We start from the raw sequence: 8914 nt of genomic DNA on the forward strand, positions 1-8914 counted from the left end.
ATACTGTAACCTCTCCAAAGGGTAAGGTTACAATTAATAGGTTTAATGAGGAGAAAATATTTGCTACCGTAATACATTCACCAAAAGTACTCTACACTAGGCATGTCAACATGTACAAAACTAAATTTGCAAGCACATTAATCACAGAAAATAAACAAACAGTTTAACCAACATGACAATTAAGAAAGGATAACCGGGAAGCGGCTGGGAACCATATCCAGGCGGTGGAAGGTATTGGTAATACTGAAGAAGCGAAGTCTATGTAATCCTAAACTTTACTTAACAAATTTAGATTCAATTTCATATATAAAGCAATAGCCAATATACCATTAAAATTTTGACGGCATTATTTCAACAACCATTACAATTTACAGTTTACATGAGGGTAGCATTTAGTTATGAAATTTCTTTTACACCGGAACATCACACATGACGTTCCACTGTCGTGGCGTTACTTTAAAAACCCAAAACAGTTTGAAATAAATGAAAGGAAGGTAACGTTATACTAAAGTGAAGAGATACATCTAAGGAGGAAAAATATTTACATATAATCATGGAGCTGAGCATCTTCAGTGGGTAGCCCCCTCAAAAACACTTCTGAGAAAGGGTACCCGACCTAAAGATGAATATTCCACGATGAAGCGCAATGAATGAGATAGTCCCGAGGAAAAAAAATACTTATAACGATTACTTCGAAAGGCGTATAACATTAATTTACAAAACAACAAACGGGAACTATCTCTTAACAAAGTGAGGTGACTTACCGAAGCGGCTAAGTCATAATGATAACATTTGGAAGCAGAAGAAAACACGGGTACGCTCCGGCAAGATAAATTAAATGAAACACTACATCTGAAACTGAATACCTGAAAAGTTAAAAAAAATAATTATTAGTGCTTACCGGATGGCGGGGCCAAGAAGACCCGTACCTTGGAAGGTGACCGTTCCCTTCAGTGGTCAAACAGAAAAGACGCCCTCGCAGAGCAAGGCTCCAGCGACAACGCTTCTCCCCGGAAATTATGAAATCTTACCACGGCCAACGAGCGTACGATGTTTTCCTTCACCTACCAATCACATTTCCTTTTATTTTCTCCAATTGGAGCGCAGAAAAAATAGTGCTGACAAAGAACATTTAAGAAGCCTCTAGAAATTACGAAATTGATGCAACTTTACGAAACCGGAAATCTCCCACGCCGATGTGGCGCGTGTGGTACAGGATGCACCAGAATTACCATGACAATCAAATAATTTTAAAATCATATCAACTTCAAATAAATCAAACAATTCCAAACTTCACATACTGAGGAGAAACCAAAACAAACAAATGAATAAATACTTACATACTCAATTCATCGCCGTCTTCCGAGTCCAAATAATCAAATCCCAATAATCACAACAATTTCTATTCTTTCTCGAATAATCCTACTGATTCATATACCACCACCACAAGTCACTAGTTCACGTCACGACGGCACTGTTCTCTGATTGGTTCCTTAGTATGGAACCTCCCTGTCACGTTGCACTACATACATTGTTCCAGAAGCTCTGAGAAGCTATTCCTATGTTCCTTACACGTAACTCTGCATATTTCCAACTCAGAAGAAGTGCGCATTTAACTTACACAATGTTTCACAATATTAAGACACAAAGCTCTTGGTTTACGAGCTCCTACGCAACATCGAATGTTCTAAATCCTTCTTTGAAATATCCTGTCATTCCCATTATTATTATTATTATTATTATTACTATCATTTATGAATTATCAATTGTAGACACATACAAACTCTCCTTTAATTTCCCTTCATACATACATGTGTTTATGTGCCTGCTACTTTTCAATCACGGGCTTTCTACCTTGGAATTCGCGGATTCGAATCCCATTCGAACCCGTTCGCTCTCTCGTTAATACGCGGAAGGCGCGTCGTGAACCACCGTACACGACAGGGTAAGGATTACAAGATTTAAATAAGTCCAAAATAAAAGCAGTGGAGTACATTCGAACGAAGTCAGGTGATGCAGGAAATATTAAATTAGGAAATGAAGTCTTAAAGGAAGTAGACCAGTATTGTTACTTGGGTATTAAAATAACTAACGGTGGCAGAAGTAAGGAGGACGTAAAATGCAGACTAGCACAAGCAAGGAAGGTACTTCTTAAGAAGAGAAATGTGCTCACTTCAAACATTGATATAGGAATTAGAAAGATGTTTTGAAGACCTTCTTCTGGAGCGTGACATTGTATGGAAGTGAAATATGGACGATAACTAGCTCAGAAAGAAAGTGAGTAGAAGCTTTTGAAATGTGGTGTTACAGAAGAATGCTGAAGGTGAGATGGATAGATCGAATCACGAATGAAGAGATACTGAATCGAATTGGTGAGGAGAGATCGATTTGGCTAAATTTGACCAGAAGAAGTGATAGAATGGTAGAACACATCTTAAAACACCCAGGACTTGTGCAGTTGGTTTTTGAGCGAAGTGGGGGCGGTAAGAACGGTAGAGGTAGAGCAAGGTATGAATATGACAAGCAGATTAGTGATGATGTAGGATGCAGAAGTTACGTTGAAATGAAAAGGTTAGCACAGGATAGTGTGGCATGGAGGGCTGCATCAAACCAGTCTATGGACTGATGATCAAACAACAACCTGCTCTTAATATCGAGTAATTTATACTTGTTCGAGATGCTACGCGCAACTGCCGTTCGTAAATAAAAGTCTACCATTTATTATTATTCTTCCCGAGAAACGGTAAGCATTCCTCTCCCTCAGTACTGGTAAAGTATCTCGCTGATTACGAAGTGTAACCCCAATCAACTGACTGCCATAGATCTCACCCATGAGTTAGACCAAACACTGACAGGCTTGAAATCCGTTCCCTTATAAGGAGAAAAAACATTCGCTTCGCCGTTAGATGTCGTAAAATTATGTCGAGCCACACAGGTTATCCAACCGTCAATATATAATATTTTTGTAGATTAAAATAATATAATATTTTTGTAGATTAACGTACTTCGGAATCGATCGCTAGTTTCTCGGTTATTGATTTCTTTATGTTAGCGGGGGACGCCGCGGCGAACGAGATAGGGTACTTACCGAGATTCACAAGCCACAAACTTTGTTCGCTGTTGACTTACTTTCTCTTACTGGACTCAAAGGTTGCCTCGGTTCACAGGAACTTGTAATTATTACATATTATAACGTCAATAATATTTTATTTTCCCCTAAAAGGTTAGGAATATAATTTCCCTCAATTATTTGTAGTTCTGCAGATTCCGTAATTTCCCAGTCTTTTATTCTCGTTGGCAGAACTACAAAGTCGCCGTCAAGTTGGCATCTAGACCGTTTTGATGCTCATATATGGTTTGAAAATTTAAAGATTCTCGTACTCTCTCAAACAGGCATCACCACTCTTCTTCTCCCGCCACGCCCTTTATGGCTTTTCTTTCTTCTCAAGCCGGGCAAGCTACCCGTCTCCGCAACAATTCTACCATTGGACATTAAGTCATGTTTTTCTAATACCTTATTAACCTCAGTCCCTGGGTCCTGGGATCAGTACTGGTGGGGTACAATGTAATTTACCAGTAACTCCGGTACAGTAATTATCTGGCTCCATGGCTAAATAGTTAACATGCTGGCCATTGGTCACAGGGGTCCCGGGTTCGATTCCCGGTAGGGTCATTAATTTTGACCATAATTGGTTAATTCACCTGCCTCGGGGACTGCGTGTATGTGTCGTCTTCATCATACGACAGGTCGCCTACGGCCGTTAAATCAAAAGACCTGCATCTGGCCAGCAGAAGTTCTCGGACACATCCCGGCACTAAAAGCTATACGCCATTTCATTTCAGCTAAAACGTGAAATATCTTCAAGAATTCAAACTGAAATAGCTGGGCATGCTCCAAAACGTGGAAGAGGTAACGTATGTCACCCAACTACCGGCTTACGACAGTCACCACGTCACTCACAGTTCATCCTATATTGTTTTTAATACGTCTCATCATCATCATCTGTTTACCCTCCAGGTTCGGTTTTTCCCTCGGACTTAGCGAGGGATGCCACCTCTACCGCCTCAAGGGCAGTGTCCTGGAGCTTCAGACTCTTGGTCGGGGGATACAACTGGGGAGTATGACCAGTACCTCGCCCAGGCGGCCTCACCTGCTATGCTGAACAGGGGCCTTGTGGAGGGATGGGAAGATTGGAAGGGATAGGCAAGGAAGAGGGAAGGAAGCGGCCGTGGCCTTAAGTGAGGTACCATCCCGGCATTCGCCTGGAGGAGAAGTGGGAAACCACGGAAAACCACTTCCAGGATGGCTGAGGTGGGAATCGAACCCACCTCTACTCAGTTGACCTCCCGAGGCTGAGTGGACCCCGTTCCAGCCCTCGTACCACTTTTCAAATTTCGTGGCAGAGCCGGGAATCGAACCCGGACCTCCAGGGGTGGCAGCTAATCACGCTAACCACTACACCACGGAGGCGGACTTTAATACGTCGTAATAAAATAAAAATTACATTTATAACAAGTGCATTAATATGATATACAACGTAATAACCATATAAAAAACCAAACGCCATGGTACTACAGCTCTTGAAGGGCTTTGGCTTACCAAACGACCACTGCGCAGCCCGAAGGCCTGCAGATTACGAGGTGTTGAGTGGTCAGCACAACAAATTCCCTCGACCGTTATCCTTGGTTTTCTAAACCGGGGCCGCTATCTCACCGTCAGATAACTCCTCAATTCCAATCACGTAGGCTGAGTGGACCTCGAACCAGCCCTCAGGTTCAGGTAAGAATCCCTGACCTGGCCGGTAATGGATCCCGGGGCCTCCGGGTAAGAGGCAAGCGCGCTACCCCTACACCACGGGGCCGGCACAAAGGGAACTGAGCCAACGGTACGTGGTGTTCCCAAGCGGTCACCCACCCAAGTACTAACCACGCCCCATGTTGCTTAACTGCGGTGATCGGCCGAGAACCGGTGTATTCAACATGGTATGGCAGTTGGCAATAACCATATAGCAATAAAATTATAAGGATCTTATGGCTTGCAATTGATTAAAAACGACAGTTGATGCAATAAGTACGTATGGTGGCCTAAGCCACACGCTGCCTCGCTATATTCTTGTGAGTGACAGCGTAGAAGATTAACTAGCTTACCCTCACAGATATATTGTATTCAAAGGAAAAAAGAAATGCCTGCATACAAAGTGACAAAGAAGAAAGGTGCCGTAATCACGTCCTGAATAAACCTACTACAGTACCCTGGTGACTTGTGGTTAAGAAATTACAGCGTTTAACTCACTATCTGTTGTCAGGAAATGACAAATCGTGTACGTATGTATGTCTACTTCTTAGTTCCGTTTCCTGATATGGAAGTGGGAATGAGGTGCGATTAAATTATATGAGATGTTTTCACGGCAGAATGCCCTTGTGAAAGGGATCGGCTGTGACATATGAATAGGAACTGTGCCGGTATTTGCCTCGAAGTGAAAACGGGGAACCGCAGTTAACCATTCTCAGAGCAGCCGACGGTGGGGTTCGAACCCACTCGCCTCCTGAATGCAGAGCTTGGCTCCATGGTCGTAGCGCGTTAACATGCGCAGCCACTCCACTCGGGGAAATGACAAATTGAGTATAAGTGTAAAATTATCTCTGATTACTGGAAATAAATCATATTTTAGATCATTGCTAGGATATAATTTAAGCTTCAAACGAGGTTCGCACCTTAGAGAATAAAATATAAAATGGCAAAAGTGCGTGTCTCTTATAGGAATATTTAGTACTTCCATAGGAAAATGTACGCACTTTCTTTACAACTTTATTTCCTAATCGCGAATATATTCTACGCGGTGTATTATTATTATTATTATTATTATTATTATTATTATTATTATTATTATTATTATTATTATTATTATTATTATTTGTACGCACACGTACGGACGGTCCTACGAGTGGCGGAATTCTACACATAAAATGGCCTCTTTGACGTCAGTAGGATACATCTACTGAAATGGTTCTCACACATTCAAGCACATTCAAATGTTAGCAGACTGCTTCAGGATAACACCCCACAATCTTTAGCATGGAAGGTGACCATTTAACCAGATACACCTACATTCAGACAGAGAGGGACAGAGAGTGGGCAACACAATACAAACCACGAAACGCTTCCACACCAGATTTTGCAACACTACATTGCTGTTGTGGTAAAACTATTGACTGACTCGATTTGTCATAATTCACGTTTTTAATTTGAAGATAATTAAAATAACCGCTGCATATTAGAACACTAATTTTAGTATGTAATGATATTCTGATTATGAAAGGATTGAATTTTAACTCCCACATACTTCCAATTAAAACCTGACCCCTTGTTTGCCCAGCACGAATATTCCAACGCGCGGCTGCTAATACCTAAAATATTTGCCAGCAAGCAGCTTCGGCATACAGAGCCCTAAAAAGTTGAAACTCATCAGGCTCTAATCAATAAGGTGAACCCTTTCGTTTGTTTCGTATTGCAACACACTCGTACGAACACAACGCTTGGTATTTGCTGATAAATGAGCCCGGCTTTCATACTATATCCACTCCTATTTTAAGACAGATTTTTATTATATTCCATCTTCTGTTTATAGCCGATGCAGTGAATGATTAGAAACGGTCCCTAACGAAAAATAGGATACTGAGCTGATCATCCAATTATCCCTCTACCATTCGGCATTCAAGATAGTTTCCTCCGTTAGTGGAACACCGTTGGTAATGAAATGGCGTATGGCTTTTAGTGCCGGGATATCCCAGGACGGGTTCGGCTCGCCAGGTGCAGGTCTTTCTATTTGACTCCCGTAGGCGACCTGCGCGTCGTGATGAGGATGGAATGAGGATGAAGACAATACATACACCCAGACCCCGTGCTGCAGGAATTAACCAATTCAGGTTAAAATCCCCGACCCGGCCGGGAATCGAACCCGGGACCTTCTGAACCGAAGGCCAGAACGCTAACCGTTCAGCCAACGAGTCGGACACACCGTTGGTGATTACTCTGGATGTTTAAGAAGCAGATGTTGAACGCTTCTTTCAGTACACGCGAAAAGACTCTTCTTTACAATATCATCTTCAAGTGTGGGAAAAAAATCAGAAGTCGCAGAGGGGGAGATTTCGTTACTAACATCTCAGACCATCATTGCCTGATTTCCCTGTCCTGAACAAAGCAAAACCAAGCAAGTATTTTATCTCCACGAAGGACCCTGGAAGAATATAAGGTAAAGGGTTCCCTATCTTTAACCTTTGCACTAAGTGATATTGAATGGTTAGCTCAATGCCCGACTGTTTTTGCCCCCACGAATTGGCTTGGTACTCACGTTTAGCGTAGGCTGAGTGAACCTCAGGGTCATGTGCCTCTCCAGAATTGGAAACCCCATTTCTAAATTTTTTGACTTCGTAAGGGGAATGAAACTCGCGTCTGCCGAGTAAACTGAACACGCCATTACACCCTCGGCTAAGCAGGCCATCCCTGTCTTGAACAGATTCCTGCTATTCAACATTCGAATGACCTCCAAATTTATAGGAGGTTTTGCATAGTGTGTAAAATGTTTAGTGACCTCCATTATTTCTGTTAACAATTACATGGGTATAATTCTGTGGGGTGGCATTATCACTGGCTTTGTCGCCATGGCGGCTGCGTTTCGAAGCCCGACCAATACAAATGCGATTCTTGAAATGCGAATTCACATCGCTGTGTTTTGGGTTCCAAGGCAATCTTGAGATTTCGTGGCTATGATCACAATATCAAAAGTCGTGTAAAACTACAAGCTAGTTTGCTTGGTTGTTTTATTGCTTGATTTAATTTTGTGAATTTGAGACTCTTCCAACTTTATACATCTGATCATTTGTCATCTCAAGAGTGATTTGATTTAACCATTAGATATGGAATGTTTCAGTGTTAGCTAAAATACATTCTTTGCCATAATAGTTCCAAAATTTGAACTGAAATAAATACTTTACTTAACGCAATCGATACACTGATATCAAAAGTTTTGGAAGCAACCTTGTAGAGATACTCCAGGAGATTTTCAGCTCAACAGTCACAATTTCTAGATAGCTGCATATCCTTTTCTTCCCTGTTTCCCTTTCAACGTGTTTTCAACCAGGGAACAGGACGGAATATGACGGTGAAATATCCGGATAATATGGATTATAACAGTAGGCCTAGCTGTTATTTTATATTTTGTGATGGAGAATCTGCGCCGAGTGTATGGTTGTGCGTTGTTTATTCAGAAGGAATCTCTGACCATATGTCTAGAAGTCACCAATGTTAAATCATGTCCAGAGCAACGTATCTATATAATATATCGAGAACTGTATCATTACTGTTTCTAAACCAGTACTTCAGTTCTAGAATATTCATGATAAAGGATGCACTTCAGTTTCGCTGGATTGTAGAATAAAATATTAACTCCAGAGGTAAATCAATCTCCTACATACACAACCAATAAATGGTTCCAGATTTTCTGGGTCGAGAACAACGCGCACACAGCCGGGTCAGGCGTATCATTGCCAGCCAGACAAGAGTATGCATGGTTGGGGGCTAGCAAAGCCGATAGTGGCTCGTTTTTAATCGAATTACTTGCTTCAATACGTAATTCGATAGTGTCTTATCGCTTTTTTAAAAATTGTTTGCGCGCTTGTGATAAGCTGAACAATTTGTGTTCGAGACACGCTCATAATAGACTTGTCATCTGGACGTGATGAGCGCCACCCAGATGTGGCCTTGTCCTGTTTTTTGACACCCAACCCCTTTTTTTGTTAAAAAAAGCGCTGTTGAAAAAATTAGAGAGCATCAAAATAGGGTGTCACTGGCAGACAACGAGTATAATCAAACGTGCGATAGGAATTGTTCGGAATAGTCATAATACTGCATAAC

The 8914-nt window shown here is 41.6% G+C and overlaps 1 non-coding gene across 1 annotated transcript; it reads right to left on the reverse strand.

Moving 5' to 3' along the window:
* Window positions 1-4878: 4878 nt before the first annotated feature.
* LOC136859441 (5S ribosomal RNA) lies at window positions 4879-4997 on the reverse strand. The gene has a single exon (XR_010859004.2). It is a non-coding gene; the product is annotated as a 5S ribosomal RNA (ribosomal RNA).
* Between the last annotated feature and the right edge of the window lie 3917 nt (window positions 4998-8914).

This window comes from Anabrus simplex, chromosome 1 (genome assembly GCF_040414725.1).
Source record: "Anabrus simplex isolate iqAnaSimp1 chromosome 1, ASM4041472v1, whole genome shotgun sequence".
In the NCBI taxonomy this organism is placed as follows: Eukaryota; Metazoa; Arthropoda; class Insecta; order Orthoptera; family Tettigoniidae; genus Anabrus; species Anabrus simplex.